The sequence below is a fragment of the Pogona vitticeps genome, chromosome 3 (genome assembly GCF_051106095.1).
Source record: "Pogona vitticeps strain Pit_001003342236 chromosome 3, PviZW2.1, whole genome shotgun sequence".
Classification (NCBI taxonomy): Eukaryota; Metazoa; Chordata; class Lepidosauria; order Squamata; family Agamidae; genus Pogona; species Pogona vitticeps.
The window spans coordinates 16,397,980-16,417,668 of NC_135785.1; the positions used below are offsets into that span (position 1 = coordinate 16,397,980).

At 40.2% G+C, this 19,689-nt stretch overlaps 1 long non-coding RNA gene across 4 annotated transcripts in view; it reads left to right on the plus strand.

Annotated features, from left to right (window-relative positions):
- The window catches only part of LOC140706068 (uncharacterized), an 88,249-nt gene that overhangs the window by 25,253 nt on the left and 43,307 nt on the right, over positions 1-19,689 (plus strand). Inside the window, exon 3 of one of the 4 annotated variants that reach the window (XR_012085794.2) lies at positions 261-3,176. The exons of the other annotated variants lie outside the window; for them this stretch is intronic. This is a non-coding gene — a long non-coding RNA (uncharacterized LOC140706068). Of the gene's footprint in view, positions 1-260; positions 3,177-19,689 lie in introns of those variants that run through there. 4 annotated transcript variants of the gene reach the window in all.

Below are 19,689 nucleotides of genomic sequence, written 5' to 3' on the forward strand. Positions count from 1 at the left end.
TTTGTACACTGGGACTGTTTCTCTTCCAAGCACTTATATCATGACATAAGAGCTTTCTGCTCTAAAGCACACACAAAAGGAGTCTTTCTTAAGGTTTCCCATCCGCTTGCATGGTTTCTTGTCCAACAACTGGGATGTTTAAGGAAGCAGCTGTCCTACTTCCCCTCTCGCCAACATGCACACGATTCTGGGAGTATCCACCTGTGCTGTCGTTTCTCTGTGGCCCCAGGGGATTATTAAACGATTCTTGTTTACTGCAGGGAAGCTGCTTTGAGCAAAGTGAAAGATGGCCAACAAACTCTTAAGTAACATGAAAGCCAGCGAGGAGCAAACACCTGGACCTGATCACATTTGCTACCTGTCTCAACTTGACATGGAGCCCGATCCTGACAAGAACTCTCGCCGCCACCACTCCACACACGCCCCAATCTTGATTCTGCAGAGAACAGAAGAACAGAAGAAAACCCCAGCTGGATCAGGCCAATGGCCCATCTGGTCCAGCTTCCTGTATCTCACAGAGGCCCCATCAGGTGCTCTGGGAGCACACGAGACAACTAGATACCTGTCTCCTAAACCCCCTCCTCTGCATCTGGCATTTTAAGGTACCTTCCTTTGAAGCCTGGAGATTATACATCCCCATTATGGCTTCTAGCCTGCAATGGACTTTTCCTCCAGCAATCTGTCCAATCCCCTTTTCAAGGCATGTAGGCCAGATGCCATCACCACATCCTGTGGCAAGGAGTTACAGAGACTAACAAGACACTGAGTAAAGAAATGTTTTCTTTGGTCTGTTCTCACTCTCCCAACACTCAATTGGAGTGGATGTCCCCTGGTTGTGGTATTGCGTGAGAGGGAAAAGAGCTTCCTTCTATCCAGAATGTCTGTAACCAGCTAAGCTCTGGGCAGACTGTGCTTTAAGCCTAACAACTCACCTGGACACTCGCAAGATCATTCAGCTGTAAAGCAACAAGAAACTGTTGCAGCACATTCTGTATGTTTAAGTGCACCATTTTCTTCCTCCAGCTGGTATATTTGCACTTAATACTGAGAGCAAATATTGATCTCTCGCACAGAATAGTCAGTGAGAGGAAGAAAGATGGCAAGAGGGAAAGAGATAGAATGGGGAGAGCTTTGATTTCCATAACCATCCTCTCAAACAGATACTCATGACAGGGACTTTTTGGTGGCACGATTGTGAAATTCCTTCAGCTTCAGACATTTGTCAGACTTTTTCTTTTTCATTCTTTTTACCATACAGATGTATACTAACAATAGTTTTGCTTAGTGACTCTTTTACTGTGTATTTTTTTTATTTTGCATTTTGTCCTATCAGCTCCTGGCTTAAACTTAAAAAAATTGGTCAATTATTTATGTATATTTCAGTTTTTCACTCTTGTGGGTTCATGGTCAGAAATGCACAGTAACGTGTAAATTGAATCAGTCAAACAAATCTGTATCTCGTATTAACGCATAATAAGGAGATTGGGGGCAGTAGTATTTATATTTTGCTTCAGAAGCCAAAAATATTCATGGCCTGTCTTCCTTTCCTCCTAATTTTTTGGCAGAAGTGCTGTTGAAGTGTACTGAGAGTACATGCTACGCTATGAGGATCATGGGCTGGCCCCAGCCCTGCTGTTGTCCCGTTCAGTTTGAAAAGGCAAGGCTAATTGCACCCACAAAGGCTTTAAGGTGATCCTCCAGATGTTGTTGGAGTGCAACTCCCTTAAGCTCTTACAACATCAAGCAACATCTGCTTAATGTTGCTATCTTCTGCTCAACCCTGCTCCAGGCCAAAAAGTTGTTGAGCTTAAAGGTGTATATTTAACCTACATTTCCAAAAAGCAAGTCTCTCTCTCTCTCTCTCTCTCTCTCTCTCTCTCTCTCTCTCTCTCTCTCTCTCTCTCTCTCTCTCTCTCTCTCTGTGTGTGTGTGTGTGTGTGTGAGAGAGAGAGAGAGAGAGAGAGAGAATGCTCCAGATGTCAACCAGCATGAATGGAAGGGGTTTATGAATCACCCCCCCCCCCCGTAAGAGACCCAGCAGACCTCTATTGAATTTAATCCCTTTACATCAAAATCCATGCACCCTTTCCCAGCTGGGTGTAGAGATTGTTACATAAACAATTGGAAGTATTGGAAGTAAACAAGAAACTGCCCCAATGGATCTTTTGGATGACAATATAGGTACATCAGAAGGGTCACAGAAGAACAAAGTTTACATAATCTAATGTTCTGCTTGCCCTTTCACTGTTCCAAGGACAAAGAGGGTTTCAGTCTTGAGTAATAAAGGCCGACTAAGCACAAACATATTTTCTAGAAGAGCACGCTTTAGTACATCATTGGATTAACCAACCACAGATTATTTTGGGTTGTACATCATGAGAATGAATGATGCAGAAACAGCAACTGAGGATGTTCAAAACTATAGTTTAAAATGAAGAATTAAAATGGCTCTGGATTCCCCCTCCCCCCATGATCCTTAGTTCTGACACCATCCGGGATAAACACTGAACTTATCCTGATGATGACTTTATTGAATCAATGATCCATGCAACAATAAATGTTCTTACCAAACCTGGACCATTATGAATTTTGAGTTTAGTATCGGATGTTCTGCTCAGCCAAAACATCTGCAGTGACTTCAAGAGACAAATTTTTGTAAGGAAGATTTTTTTAAGCAATACTGTATTCTTTTTGAAATTTTCCTCTGAGTGTTTTGCAAATCTGTAGTCAAAACAGGAGGAGAAACCTAGTTTTGAAGGATGTCAGCACTTTGGGTAGTGCCCATATTTCCAGAAATCATAAATCTGCTTCTTTAAATTATTTTCTGCTTTAGTTGCTCACATTTGTTTATTGTTAGCATTGCAGTGTGTGTTGCTCAAGGGACAGAGTTTCACTGAAAACCCTTAAAAAATGATTTTGAAGAACACACGTTCCGGCCTTGTATATTTAAAAACAAAATATATTGAAAGGAAAGAAAACAAAATAATTCAAATAGCGAGGGACAAAATCAGCTACAATCCTTAGTTTGCTTGGTGATTAATGAGACAACTTTACTCACCCTCTGTGAGTCCTTTATGGCTATTGGGGCACAGCCATACCACAATCCCAGGATACCGCCCGCCTCAGGCAACCTACTCTTGCCTTCCTTGTAAGTGTGGATGCCTGCCTGCCTATGTCTGGGTGGATTAATGCCCAATTCTTGCCTCTAGTTCTGCTTACCATTCGCTGTTGTACCTTCTGCCCCACCAATCACAATGGGCAGCAGCTGCCACTGTTGTCGTCAATATCATAACCTCGTTAGTTTTGGCAGATGATAAAAATCTAACCTGGTTCATTTCTTTCCTGTCCTGTAACTGTCAAATGCACAGAAAGGCTGCTTTAAAAGATATGACAATCTTGATTTTTGCCGTGTTATCTACACTACCCAACTGAAGCAATGTGATCCTGGTTTAAACACCACGGTTCAATGCTATGAAATCCCTGGATTGCAGTCAACTGGCAGACTTAGAATTCTTTGCTGCTGTACAGGGGACTGTGCTACAGCTCCCTGGTGGCGAATCTTAAATGTTTTCAAATAAACAACATCTAAAGTAGTATCAAACTGTTATAACTGTGTAGCGCAGATACTCTCCTGATTCTCTTAAAGGGGAGGTAAAGGTAAAGGTTCCCCTTGACAATTTTTGTCCAGTCGTGTTCGACTCTAGGGGGCGGTGCTCATCCCCGTTTCCAAGCCATAGAGCCAGCGTTTGTCCGAAGACAATCTTCCGTGGTCACATGGCCAGTGCGACTTAGACACGGAACGCTGTTACCTTCCCACTGAGGTGGTCCCTATTTATCTACTTGCATTTGCATGCTTTCGAACCGCTAGGTTGGCGGGAGCTGGGACAAGCGATGGGAGCTCACTCCGTCGCATGGATTCGATCTTACGACTGCTTGGTCTTCTGACCCTGCAGCACAGGCTTCTGCGGTTTAACCCACAGTGCCACCACATCCCTTTAAAGGGGAGGGGTGGTCTTATATCCTACAAAAACTACCTTTCTACCAATTAGATTTGTAACTGTTTTTTCCAAACTTATTAGAGCAGGAATTAACAACCTGGCATTGTCTTGTAGAGCCTATATGGACACAATTGGCTCCATTACGCCTTTGGTTGGTCTTTAAAAAATATTTTATTTTATGAAATTGAGATAGAATCATAAGCATTCCTGCTTTAAATGTAAAACATATGATTGTATGTTCTCTGTTTATCCCAACTTCAGTGATAAACATGAATATGCAATCACTTGCTTCTGTTCTTTCCATTAAAATTCTGTCAAGATCTCTTTTTCTACACATGTTTCACTCTAGTGTTCTGTGGTACATCAAGGGTTTTGCAATATGGACCAGCCAATTTCCCACCCACCCACCCCCGGAGCTGAACATCTTTGCTATGGTTTCTATAGTTTGTAAACAGCGTAAGCAAATGCTTAGTGTGAATGCATTTTTTATCTCAGCCCAACACATACTGTGATCTTTGGCACAGTAACAAAAAAAGGGTTAGGCACTGAAAAAAGTTATGTTATGCAAGCTGGATTTGTAATCTTATAAAATGTACCTGCTACAATTAGCCACTGAAAGTTACACAAGTTCTGTTCAGACACTAGTAGGCTTCTAGCCACTGAGCACGAGTAAAAGAAGAGAATTGTCATTACCTTTTAAAACATGATTCTGTATAAATTATTACTATGGGTTTTTCATTTAAATTTTAGTCCAGTGCATCTGCTTTTTGATTCAAAGTTCAAAGTCCAAAATCATGAAGTCCAGAATTTTTGTGATAATAAATCATGGTAAAAAGATAACACAGGGAACAGGTAAGGTATCTGAAGCAACCTGTAATTTGTTTTTATTCTATGCTTTCATAATTGCTATATGTGTATCACTATTTAATAACACTTTCCTTTTTTAATTTCTCTAACAAGTCCATGCCAGCATGCGTTTATCAAAATCATCTAGTGAGTCCTGTGGCACAGTGTTTAAATTGCAGAATTGCCGTCAAGCCTGTGCTCATGGCCTGATTTCTATCCCCACATGTTGAAGTAGCTGGTTTAAAGTTGAATTCAGCCTCCCGTCCTTCTGATGTCAGTGAAATGAGTACCTAGGTCTCTGGAGGGCAAAGTGTTCATTCCATAATTATGTTGTAAACCAACCAGTGATGCTCAAGCACTATGGGGTGGTATATACAGTCATGTGAAAAAAGAAAATACACCCTTTTTGAATTTTATGGTTTTATTAATCAGGACATAATAAAAATCAGGTCCTTAGGAGATCTGAAAAATCAGGTAAATACAACCTCAGATGAACAACAACACATGACATATTGCACTGTGTCATAATTTATTTTACAAAACTAAAGCCAAAATGGAGAAGCCATGTGTGAAAAACTAAGTACTGTACATCATATGATTCAGTCCCTCTAGCAGCAATAATTTGAAGTGATTGTTTTATCAGTGTCTCACATCATTGTGAAGGAATTTTGGCCTACTCTTCTTTACAACTTTGCTTCAGTTTTTTGAGGTTTGCGGGCATTTGTTTAGGTACAGCTCTAGTAGGTCCCACCACAGCATTTTAATCAGTTTGAGGTCTGGACTGGAGATGGGGGTATTCGTATACAAACTCCGCAATGGATTAGCCACCCTGCAGAGAGGCTTGTCATCCTGCCTCCTGCCAAAAGTGGCTAATCCATTGAGGACAACAGTGCAATAGCAGGGCTCCATCAAGCGTGCATCCTCAGCAGAATGGTGAGTGGGCAGTCTGGCCCCATGGGGCCGGATCCTCATAATTTCCACCTGTGGTGGGATATTCGTATACAAATACAAATAAGCCCATCGCTAGTTTGGACTTTGAGTCATTCTGTTGTAGATTTGCTGGTGCTGATCATTTTCCTGTTGTATTATCCAATTTCAGCCAAGCTTTAGCTGTTGGACAGATGCCCTCCCATTTGACTCTAAAATACTTTGGCATACAGAGGAGTTCATGGTCAGCTGAATGACCGCAAGGTGCCCAGGTCATTGTGCTGATATGCCGTGCTTGGTTTTCTCCAAACGTGGTGCTGTGCATTATGACCAAACATCTCCACTTGGGTCTCATCTGTCTAAATAACATTGCTCCAGAAGTCTTGTGCTTTATCCAGATGCAACTTTGCAAACTTAAGCTGTGTTGCCATGTTCTTTTTGAAGAGAAGAGGCTTTCTTCTGGTAACCCTTCCAAGCAAACCATACTTCTTCAGTCTTTTTCTAATTGTACTGTCATGAACTTTAACATTTAACATGATGAGGCCTGTAGAGTCAGAGATGTAATTCTTGGTTTTTTTGCAATTTCTCTGAGCAGTGCACATTCTGACATTGGAGTGAATTTGCTTGGATGTCCACTCCTGGGAAGATTGGCAACTGTCTTGAATGTTTTCCACTTGTGAGTAATCTTCCTCATGTAGAATGATAGACTTTAAATTTGTATTCTCGAAGGACTTTAAATTGTTTGAAAATAGCCTTATAACCCTTCCCAGATTAATGGGCAGTAACAATTACTTCTCTACGATCATTGCTGATGTGTTTCCTCCTTGGCATTGTGTTAACACATACATGAATGCTCCAGCAAACTGCTAAAACTTCCACCTTTATAAGGGTAGTCACACTTGATGATGATCAATTACTTAAGGACAGTTGGTTAGCAGAACCTGGCTGCTACCTAGCCTCTTAATTCCTACAGAAGCAGGAAGGGTGTACTTAGTTTTTCACACCTGGCTTCTCAATTTTAGTTTACTTTTATTTCATAAATCATGACACAGTGTAACATGTCATGTGTTGTTGGTCATATGAGGTTGTATTTTCAGACCTGCTAAGGACCAGATTATTTTTATTATGTCCTGATTCGTAAAACCATCACATTCAAAGAGGATGCACTTTCTTTTTCACGTGATTGTATGTCAAAACAAAACCAACAACAATAATCTGTCAAAAGCAAAAAGGAAGGAAAAATATTGAAATGGCAGAAATACTCTGTGGCAAGTTACTCTTTTGGACTACAGCTCCTGAGTGGATTTGTGGATTTGTAGTCCAATGAATAATGCTTTCCCTCTCTGTAGACAGGAAAGGTTTCATAGTTCCTCTTTCCGCCTTTTCTCTGTTCCCCATAAACCTTTTTTGGCTATAACTTTTTCCTGTTTAAAAATTCTCTTTTGGGCAATCAGTTTGCCTACAGCATGTTGTTTAGGTCTAAAGAAAAAAAAATGGTGTGGACATGTTCTACTATCAGTTCTGTGTCTGCCAACCATTTTGGCCTATAATTTTTCAGGAATGCTTTCAAGTTATATTTAGGATAGCTAAATTTAGGATAAGAAGAGGGCTGAGAACACTGCATATAGGAATGCTTACATTACTGGCTTCACTAGCAGTACATCCTACACCAAGTAGAGGGGCATTAGAGTTCTTGCTGGCAGACTAATATAAAGCTTTATTCCCAGACTTGGCTGGTGGCACAGAAAAACAGACCAGACAGAGAGATATATATATAAAGTAATCAGCGATGTTTGGATTATAACTGCAGAATTAGACACTTTCCTTAATTAAGGCCAAGCCAAGTGCCTTTGCTGTATGAAGGACTGCAGTTTTGACAGTTAATTTCCAGACATTTTGGCCCCGGGAGAGTTTGCTGGTCTTTATTTACAACAGTGTAAAGCTGTCTGTTCCCCAACCTACAGACTGCCCCATACAGCAAAGCTCATTTAGAAACCCATGGGAGACATCACTCTTGCCCTTGTATACAATTCACATGACCAGCAGAATGCCAGGCTGAACTGCTTCAGGATGCAGGCTGACCCATGACATTATTTAATCTTTTACCATGTAAAAACAAAATCCCTGCATATGGAAAACCAGCATGGCTTGAAGAAGCCCAACTGGAATTTGTCTTCATAATATGCTAGATTTTGACAACCAGGTTTTTGTTTCTAATACTGTACAGGGAAAGCATTCAGATATTCCGTGCCTCAGCCTACAGTTTGATATGGTACAGCCCTACAAGAGCTGGAAGACATGACTGTACCAATTATCTAATTTTGGATTGTGAGACTCAATTTAAACGGAAGCTAGGATGGTTTGCTCCCTATATTTTAAATCTTGTTCCAATTTGGTGAGAAAGATAGGAAATTAAACAAACAGTATTTTACTTAATGTTCAGCCCACCATGGTTTTAAAAGTCTTGGTTTCCCCCAAAAAACAGTGGCAGTGTTTGGCCTTGGTCTCCGGTGGCACATCCATACACTTGAGGATCTTTTCTAGTTTCTTTGTAGCTCCCCTTCCAAATTTCCCCATCCTGGATGCGCATGTTCATGTGGTGAAGCCATTTGAGTGTGTCAATGAAGTTTAGAGTGATATTATCAGGCAGCTAGACTCTGTTTATGAGCCTGAACTCCTACTCTGGTGGAATTGTCAAAGCTGAGACATTGTACTAAGAGTCATCCATTCTAGTCACATCATGAGAAGAGAACTGATAGTTCCGGTGGTAATCAAGGTGGAGAAACTTCCGGAGGACAGCTGCTGGGCATCAGCAGCAGTAGAAAGTAACAGTGACAAAGTGGCAGAGTGACACTTGCAGTAATGGTAAACCACTTCTGAATAGTGTATACTTTGAAAACTCAACATCAGACCATTCCATTATTTAGACTCCTAATACAGTGGTGCCTCGCTTAGCGATGTTAATCGGTGCAGCAAAAATCGCCGCTAACCGAAAACATCGCTAAGCGATTTTAAAAAGCCCATAGGAATGCATTGAAACCCCTTCAATGCGTTCCTATGGGCAAAAAACTCACTTTTAAGTGAAAATCCTCCATACGGCGGCCATTTTCGCTGCCCGGTATGCGAGGAATCCGTCCCAAAACACAGCGGGCGGCTATGTTTTTTTTCCGGCGGCCATTTTGGAACCACCGATCAACTGTAGGAAAAAGATCACTATGTGATAATCGGTAAGCGAAACAGCTTACCCATCATCGCAAAGCGATTTTTTCCTATTTAAAACATTGCTTTTTTGATTGCAAATTCTTCGTCGCTAAGCGGTTTCATCATTAAACGGGCGCTCGTTAAGCAAGGCACCACTGTAACTTGTTTGGGTGTCTCATATCCTTCATGTCAAGGAAAACCTTACCATCCAGAAAATAATTAACAAATGTCCTCTGGAGCTTTCCTTGTCATCAGAAAAAAAAGACAGAAGGTTCACAAACTAAGTGTTCAGTTTTTAAAAAGAATTATTACTGTTATTGTTTATTTTTTAATGAGAAAAAAAGCAGCTGGCATAAAAACATGCTTAGGGACAGGGTACTTTATTCTTTTTTCCCCGCCCTGCAATGTTTCTGGAAGATTTGCTGTTGCAAAATTGGAATACAATTTCGATGGGGTTTTATACCATGCTTCTATCTGCACTCAGATACCTAGTTTTTCTGCAACTAAGTTTAATTGAACTTAATTCAGGATTAAAGAGAAGCATGTCCAAAGACCTTAAACAAAGCCAGCTAATATTCCCAGGGAGAATATTACAGTAGTCTCATTGGGCTAAGCAATATTTTCTCTGATTTGGAAAATGAAAAATATAACCAAGAGGAGCATTTCATCTTGAATGCCCTAGCCTTTTGACTTCTAAGGAAAAAGTGTTTTGTTAGCGAGTTTTGACTGTGCATGTTTTTGATGGCACGTGTGCATCCTGAAAAGCCAACACACACATTGCAAAGACCTACCAGAGATAATGGATCCACAGTGCTGCCTTGATAGTTACTGGCAGAGAATGAAAAACAAATAGCAAACAGGAAAAGAAAGGTTAAACTAAGATTAAGAAAATTGCTGCATTCAAGGTCATGTGACTCCTGGGAGAACAGTAAACCCCCTTCTTTTCTAAAACAGGTTTGAAAAATCTGATCAAGAACGAGTAAAATACAAGTTGTTTTTTTTTTTCATTTTGCAAGAGGAAAAAGATCTTCCTGCTCTTGTTTAGATAACTCATCTTTTTTGCTCATTGAATTTCTATGACACCCCTTGAAAGAAGAGTGTGGAATGATGCCCCTCTTCTCTCCACCCCCTCAATACAAAGAAAACAAGATAATAAAGAAGGACCAGGATGTTCCTGGAAGAGAGGTCTCAGCTATAGTACATCCTCCCACATGAAGTTCATAATATGAAGAGAGAAATAGTATTAGAAATAGGATACTTCAGCAACTAGTCTTAGAGCGTGACTACATGGCCGAATGCTGCAGGATCTACTTCATGTTTAAAACGGGAGAACCTGAAGTATTTTTTACTGACCGCATGACACAAAGGCTTGATTCAAATTGGCTTAACTCTTTTTGCTACCAAAGCATTTTTTTTCTCTGCCACTGGAAGACCTCTCCTTTTTTGAAGCTGGAGATATTTAAATAGGCTTTCTCCCATGTGGCTAGTTGTGATACGTGTTAAAACTGTGTTTTAGAGGATTTTTATATTGTTAACATTGTTCTGTTTTTATTCATGTAAGCCGCCCCGAGTAGACGTTGTCTAGAGGGGTGGGGCAATAAGTCTGATAAATCAATAAATCAATACATCAATAAATCAATAAATCAATCATTCAATCAATCAATCAATCAGTCATCAATCAATCAATCAATCAATCAATCAATCAAAATATGGAATGGGGGTCTCTGTAAGTGGTGTTTGATGATAAAGATACTTGGGGCATGATATTGAGGCCTGGGCAGAGGACATGCATAACCAAAGCATCGTGATATTAATATGGACGGTCATGTCCATGTCCTGAATTCTGTCAGAAGGCCTTTTCGTTGTGAAGTAAAAGGCTTAGTGCTGTTAATTACTTAACTGGCAGATCTGAAAGTATCATTAAAATCACCTTCCCCTTCCTGTTACTCTTTCCCCTTACTTTGAAGTAACACTTTGAATTACCTCATCTCTGGTCACATATGGTATTAAACTATTGGAATGATAAACTTGGAATGATAGTTCCTGCATACATTACTTCAAAGTAAGGGGGGGAGTAATAGATGGAAAGGGACAGGTGGAGATCTCTGTTATGGAATCATTCTGATATGTGAATTATGGTGTAGTTTACAAAGTTATTGTTCTGTACTCTTTGACTCTTAAATACCTTTCCATATAATTTTTTTCCATTGAAAAGTTTTTGAAAAGTGTGGTAGTCTGAAGCTTTAAATGAGAAAGTGGCTTCATGGTGAACCTTATAAAGATCAACAGTGGAAGGACCAGATGGAGGGAAGGAAGGAAAGAAAGAAGGGGGGCTGTGGGCTAGTATGCATCTTGCATTGCATCTAGTAAGAACCGTGAACTCTCAGATTGACCCACAGCCCCTGTGTGAGCACACCGATTGCAATTTCAAATATAATGCAAGTTGTGAATCAAATTTCCAGTGTAGTTGCCCCCTTAATAAGTAGGCCCTACAGCTGACAGCCTATGGCAGATGATCAGTAGAAGAAATTAGTTAAACTGTCTTGCTCTCCTGAGATGGACTTCTGCTCTGAGGTGAACTAGAAGCAGCCAGTATGGAGTTAAGATTAAAATGATGGTCTGATTGCTCTCTAAGTAAGGAATGTGCATGTGTACCATTTTTCTTATTTGTTTCAGGCACCAACACATATACAGCCGGCCTTGTCAATGTAATTTAAATACACAGGTACCCCAGAATAGTCTTCAGCTCTACACACCCTCTCTTGCCTGGCTTTATGCCTCCCTTTGGTCATCCAACTTTCACTAACCGCCTAGAGTAATCTTAATTGATTAGATAGGCGGGATATAAATAAAATAAATAAATAAATAATAAATAAATAACCTTTCCCTCCCTTTCTGCTCCCTACTACAGTCAGTTTCAGACAAGGTATACTTTATAGACTACCTTTCATTAAAAAGAGTTCCTTAACAGTTCCTTAACATCTGATTGCCACAGGATGAACTTTTCATAATAGTTTGAAAATTAGCTTATTTGTTTTGTGATTCACCTTCAGACATAAAAACAGGTTTAGTCTGATTTACTAGTCATAAAGGTGAGCTGGAATCATATCTGAAACAAAACTACTTTTAGTCTGCTAGAAAATGGAAGAAGTACACAATTTTGGGCTTTCCAGCTTACAAAGGACTGAAACATTTCATTTTCATTGTACAGAAAGGCCACTGGTGTTTCCTAGAACTCAGACAAGAGCTATCTAATACTCTGAGAGGAAAAACCATAAAAAAAAGAACATTAGATGATAGAACAAGGATATGGATCAAAAGAGATAACACCAGCCCTATATCCTGGATTTGTGGATTTTTTTTTCTACAAACTTTGTATAACCTATTCTTCATTCAAATTAAAATCTGAAGCATTAAATGTGGCAATTTCAAACAACCTTCCAAAGGAGATTATGACTGCCTTTCCATGCCTTCTGACATCACAATGGCAGGTATTTTTGTCAGCAATAACATCACACTGTGTCTATCAGAGCTTACTCATATTAAGAATATATATGTGTATATATTTAAAAATGTAGCCTAAGAAGTTGGAAAGTCTTTTTAAAAGGAATTTGTTCTTGCTATTTACTGCTTTTTGCCTGTCCTGAATTGTTTACCATTCAGGTTTCCTGCATGATCTTGATTATAGTACTATGAGAGAGGGGAATATAAAAGCATCTCCTTTGTGATTTTCATTATGCACTATGCATATTTCTAATATGCCCCTACTATGTCTCTCCATACTCCCCTTTCCCCCCCAAGCTGAATAGCCCTGTATGTTACAAATTTATAATCACTCAAGAGTTGCAACAGCCCAGAGGTAATTTTGATTGCCTTTTTCTACACCTTTCCGAGGTTCTACAGGGTTCTTTGACATGTGTTAACTGGTGAGCAGAAATCTACAAACTTAAAAAGGAGAGAGAGAAAGAGAAAGGCTTTGAAGTGCCACCTCATTCATTCATTCATTCATTCATTCATTCATTCATTCATTCATTCATTCATTCATTCAAAATACTTTTTACTCTGCCTTTACTCTACCTCCCCCTTCCTCCTTAATTTTGGCAATATGTTGACTAACACAATTGCCTCTTCAGAAATGTACATATTAATCCAATGTGGTTGCATCATGTCTAAAGGTGTAATGAAACTGGCAAGTTTGTCTCCGATCCTTTCCCCAATGAGCTATAGCATGGAATTGGCCATTTTTACAATGGCCACACAATAGTGCAGTGCTTCCTCTTGAGGTTCCTAGTTAGTCACCTCTGCTTCAAATATCATCACTGCATGTGAAATCAGGACTTCTTTTGTTTCACTCTGACTCACAAAGCTGCCTGTGCTCTTCCTGGTCTGTCTCTCCTCCCCATTGTTAAAGGTCTGGTTGTAAAATTGGAAGCAGGAAGCTGTCTCTTACTTATGTAACTCTGAGGAAGGTAAACCAATGGTGACAGATATCAGTGATGCTCAGCCTTTGGTATCTCACATCCCACCACTCACTGTGCCAAAGAATACAAGTACCACCATAATAAAAACAAGAAGCCTGCTTTTCCTAAGAAGAACATAGCTATACCAACAGTCATTCTGTTATTATATAGATAATCTATTGTAAATTACTGAGACAGAAAACAAAGGATTTGAGGTGTCCAAATACATGTTGACAAGCAGATAATCAGTGACAGACTGCTCTGTGAGATATGGTACCTCATAATATAATAATAATAATAATCTTAAAACTACAGAGCTGGAAGGAACCCTATGGATTATCAAGTCCAGCCCCTGTAAGGAGGCACAGTAGGGAATCGAACTCCCAACTACATCACTGAGCTATCCAGAAGTCCAGGATGATACGGAGATTGAGGGAAAGTGGATTCCTAGCCATTTTTATGGAGACTCTCCATCTTAGCCACGGTGTTCTATGCCCCACCACTGGTACATGTGAAGAGCCAAATACACTTGGGATGCAGTATAATTGGCTCTTTTGTCCCTGGAATGCAGTGTTCTTATTCTTCCATGTTAAAACGCTGAGAGCAAAAGGAACTAAAAAAGAGGTGTTCTCAGGCATATCAGAATTCACAGGATTCAACACCCACCCATTTCCTGAATATCTCCTCCTCTCAAACAGGAGGGAAATTCCATGCCAGTTACTATGCCCAAAGCTGTCATCATTCATTTCTCTCATGTCAGGAAAAATGGACAGAGAAAGAGATTTTTTAAAAAAACAAATGGCTGTAATATGAACCTACAAAAGTTAAAAATTCCTTCCCTTTTGTCCTGGAGGAAGGCGTAGTCTAACTGTTGTGGCTTTTCTCTCTTGCGCTTCTTCATCTTCCTGTGAATATACTGTAGATGAATATAAATGGATCGATGAATAAAACCAAGGAAATATTCATCAAGCCATATTCATCCTGATTTAAAAATTTACAAATATGGATCAACAAATATATGACGAATTGCCTATATCTTTCAGAAAAACTGATCCTCAGTGGCCATCCTAATATAAAGAGCTGAAGTTTCTTAAATACTATGCAGACAAATGTAAGATTAAAGACTGCCAGTGCCTTTTTTTCTGCCCAGCCCTTCATTACAGATTCCTCACCTTCTTTCTAAGTCTGAGATATCCATGGGGCCAAGTAAGGTTAAAGGTGTCTAATGCCCTCCCTTTGCACTCTGTTCCCTAGGCTGTAAAGCGCATCTGCTTTGCAAAAGTGGCAAGTTTGAAAGCTATCAAACAAATGCCGCACAGCATTGTTTATCCTGTCATGCAACCTCTAATCATAAGCCTCTCCCAGGGCTGGCCAGATAACATGGACAGTATCAGCCCTGTCATTATTGTGGAAAGTAATCCTCTACAGATTGAAGAGTTCACAAAAACCACAGGGGCAGTGGTTTGTGTTCCTTGTTGTAAGAAGGATTGGGGATGCTTATCTGTTCTTAAGGATTACATTTGATTATGGATAAAATCTGTTTTTGATGGGGAAACTTTGCTGACTCGGCTCTGGACTGTTCTGCCATGTTGTGTTCTTGCTGGAAATGCCCTATGCCAGAAGCAGACCGCGCCCATGTTCAAAGCTTGAGCAAATGTTGTTTCCCCCTTGAGAGTGGGACAAGACCCACAGAGGTGCCTTCAAGGCTGCAACACGCACATGCAGAAACATAGGCAGCTCCCTGGTAATATTAGTCTACCAATTATAACACCCTGGAGGCCGGCCTTCTAAAATAAATTGGACACTGTCTCACCTGGGGGCCATGTCCTGCACAGACAACCCAACCCTGTCTAACCTCTTTACAGTATTTATTTTAATTTATTTATTGCATTGGCTTTATATACCGCCCCATTAGTGTGTTGCACTATTCTGAGTGCCTCGTGACAAGCAAAGGAACAGATAAATAACAAATATATGTGAAACTATAAAACCATCAAAACAAGGGTAATCTAAAGACACATTTCTCAATGAGAGCATAAACGGTATCAGGCAGAGTTGTTATGGAAGGGCTCCTTAAGAGCAGTGTTTTATGCTCCCTTCTGAACGTTAGCAGGGAGGGGGCCAGGCATAGCTCTACCAGCAGCTGGTTCCATAGAGTTGATGCCACCATGAAGAAGACCCAGTAGAGGACATCCAAGCCTCCCTTAGAGTGGCAACACGGAGGAGGAAGGATCTGGTGGGTTGGGCAGATGACATTGGGGAGAGATGCTCTGACAAATCCTTTCCCTCTGGCTGTCCCTCTCATGTCTGAGCCCCTCCGCTTTTCTAGAAAATGCAGGAGTTAGAATTGGGACTAAAAAGTCTGATCATGAGCACAGGATAGCAAACCAACCTGCTTAATAATAACAATGATGTGGCATAAAGTCGATTCCAGTGCTTAAATCCAAGGTCTCATAGTTAAGGCTTATTGGTCAGAAGATCATCATAAATATGTCCAGGCAAAGAATTGTTACCCATTGCGTATTACGAAACAGAGAGAGTTTCGTAATACGCACAGTGCTGCAAGCAAATTGAGATTTCATAGGAACTGGAGCAGGGGTTTTGTCCTTCTGAGACTACTACCCATCCCAACCAGAACTACTCCTCTCCTTCTGTCTGTCCTGACTCACACCAGCTCCAGGAATTGTGAAATTCAGGAACAGATTGCTCTGCCTTTGTGCTGGCTGAATCTAGGCTCAGGGGTTGTCAGTGGGGGCCTGAATATCTTAGGGTTTACAAACTCAAGAGACTCTAGTTTTCCAGTTGTGCCTGGTCATGGCATCTCATGGCACTAGCTCCGAGTCTCCGTTCTAGTCTTAGGTTATTAGAGGCCCATCCATTTCTTTATCTATACAAGCTGAAATAGTTTTGTATCTGTATGCTTCTTCCAATCACCCATTCCCTCAAAATTACTCATGGTGGATTTTTTAAAGTTCTTGTGGGTGAGAAATAATCATCTTCTGAAAGAAACAGAACTGGCTTGAGTGTGAATTTTGAGTTTTCAGGGCAAATTTTCTGAGATGAGCTATTCACAAAGGTCAACTGTTCCCTTATAGCTGTTGTGGGTTTTTCGGGCTCTTTGACCATGTTCTGAAGGTTGTTCTTCCTAACGTTTTGCCAGTCTCTGTGGCCGGCATCTTCAGAGCACAGAGTGCTGTCCTCTGAAGATGCCGGCCACAGAGACTGGCAAAAGCCGCCTAGAGTGGTCCTGAGTTGACTAGATAGGCGGGATATAAATAAAATAAATAAATAAAATAAATAAATAAACGTTAGGAAGAACAACCTTCAGAACACGGCCAAAGAGCCTGAAAAACCCACAACAACCATTAGATCCCGGCCATGAAAGCCTTCACGAATACATTGTTCCTTTATACTTGGTTACCTTCGATTACATGTAGGTTTGCAGACATATTTGGAGAAGACACTTACTAAAATGCTTGGAAATAAACAGTATTGAACTCAGGTGGGACTCAGTGTTTGTGAATAACATGTTGACTTGAATTCCATGCCTATGCTTTAAACATAGCCCAAATCAGGTCTTCCATTCATTTAACCATTTATGTAAAGCAGAAGCTTCTCGGACATATTTTTATCAGGTGGTCATATGGACTTAGCATGCCAGTTTCCATCATTGATGACATAGTAACTCTTTGTGTTAATGTGCTTTTCATTCTATATGACCTTATCCAATAGATGAGGGACTCACAGTAAGGGAAAGCACCACTGATTTTGTGGTGTGGTTTGTTTGTTTGTTTGTTTTTGCACTATGATAAAATAAAATTATTACAATATGATAACATTATTTTATGGCCCCCAGAATAACTTTCCAGATGTCTGCAACCTTCCCCTTCTAAACTGCTTCAACAGTACAAGAGAGATACTGCCAAAAAGCAAAGACAGGACGGAAATTTGTCATGGAAGGCAACAGACGGCAGCCTTTCATCTGAAAGTCAGACCTCCAAATGATCATATCTGTAGAAAACACAATAAGGAAAAAAGATCTGAGAGTTAAGGAATATTATGACATCCATATCCACTCTGTGCTAATCCTCTCCTGCTGTCACCTTTGTTTGCAGAAGGTTCAGACCTCAAACATCCACACTCTTTACTAATACAAAAATATCATGCATAAAAAAGAAAGAAAAATAATTGCAGTAACTAGAAAAGCTAATGCAATACCAGGCTGCATCAGCGGAAGGGAAGTGCCCAGATCAAGGAGAAGCAATGTTAACAGTGTATAATGGTTTGTTCAGACCTCTCCTTGAGTACTGCACTGAGTTCTGGACATGCGATTCAAGGAACCTGAATGCAGAAAAGCTGGAACATAGCCAGGCAAAGTGATAAATATTGGAAATGATCCAGAAAGCAGTCACTATGAGAAATGGTAGAGGGATCTAGGCTTCTTTAATCTGAATAAGAGAAAATTGAAGGGAAATACATTACTTTCCTCTAAATATTTGAAGGGCTATCACATAGAAGATGGAACAAATTTCTTTTCTCCTGTTCTGCAGAGCAGAACCCAAACTAATGTATTTACATTTTCAAGAAGGGTAATTCTGGATTAAACACTAGGAAGAACTTTCTGATGGTGATGGCTGGTTAAGAGTTGGATGGGAAGTCTTAGAAGGTGGTAGACTGTCCTTCATTGGAAAGTTTTAAATGGGTTGGATGGCCATCTTTCTGGTATGCAGTTATAGATGTTCTGCATTAATGAGAGGCAGGTCTTAATTCAGCCTTGAATTCTCACATTTGAAGGGGGCCACATTTTTTCCCATCTTATAGAATCATTTAATTAATTAATTGTTATAATTTTTTTTTAGAACTTGTTATCCTTATGTTGTAAGCCGCCTAGAGTGGTCGAAATGACTAGATAGGCGGGGTATAAATACAATAAATAAATTAAATAAAATAAAAATAGAAACAATTCCTAACACATAACCTTACAAAGTTTGTTATGTAACTCAAACAATCCTGATTTAGCCTATGTTTCTCTCATATTGCTTCTATGGCTGTAGCAAAAAAAAAAGGTTGGGAATTATTATTTTAGAACCATTAGTCATTGTAATCATCATCATCTTAGAACTGCACAGCTGGAAGGGACCCTATAGATCATCAAGGTCTGCCCCTGTAGAATTGAACTCTCAATCTAAACCATTGAGCTATCCAGCAGCTCAAAATGTTTTCATCTTACTTGCAATGGCTTATCAGTGTGTGGAATTTGGATTTGGAAGAAAAGAAGAGAGAAAAGAAGAGAATAGAGCACTCAAACCTGGAACACGTTTGGCGATAATATGTTCCAGCCCCCTGTCCTGGGGCACTGTACACGCTCCCGTCTTCTTCTTTTACACTCTACCCCCTGTTCTGACCCATTGTCTTAATTATAGCATGTCGCAAGAAAAAAAAAGAATCAGAAAAGAATAAAGTAGCTTATGTTTACACAGTTCAGAGAGTAAAATGATAGCCATTCTTTTGAAATAAGATCATTGGCCGGTCTTATTTTTTATAACACATAATACAAGTTAATAAAAAGCCAGCACTGGGGAAACAAAGACTAGGGATGTGCAGATTTTATTGGCTTCAAGGAAACTTTCATTCCAAAATGAAGTGCAAGTTGCAGTCAATGGCAATTTCACATAATTAGTTTAGGGCTTATTCACACATGCATATATATCATTGGCTGTCAGAGCACTCCTGGCAAATTGAAGGGGAAGATATGGAGGCAGTGAGAGATTTTACTTTCTTGAGCTCCATGATCACTGCAGATGGTGACAACAGCCATGAAATCAAAAGACGCCTGCTTCTTGGGAGGAAAGCGATGACAAACCTAGACAGCATCTTAAAAAGCAGAGACATCACCTTGCCGACAAAGATCCGCATAGTCAAAGCTATGGTTTTTCCAGTAGCGATTTATGGGAGCAATAGCTGGACTATAAAGAAGGCTGACCGCTGAAGAAGAATGGATGCTTTTGAATTGTTGTGCTGGAAGAGACTCTTGAGATTCCCCTGGGCTTCAAAGAGAACAAACCTGTCCATTTTGAAAGAAATCAACCCTGAGTCCTCACTGGAAGGACAGATCCTGAAGCTGAGGCTCCAATACTTTGGCCATGTCATGAGAAGAGAAGACACCATGGAAAAGACCCTGCTGTTGGGAAAGTGTGAAGGCAAGAGGAGAAGGGGACGGCAGAGGATGAGATGGTTGGACAGTGTCATCGAAGCTA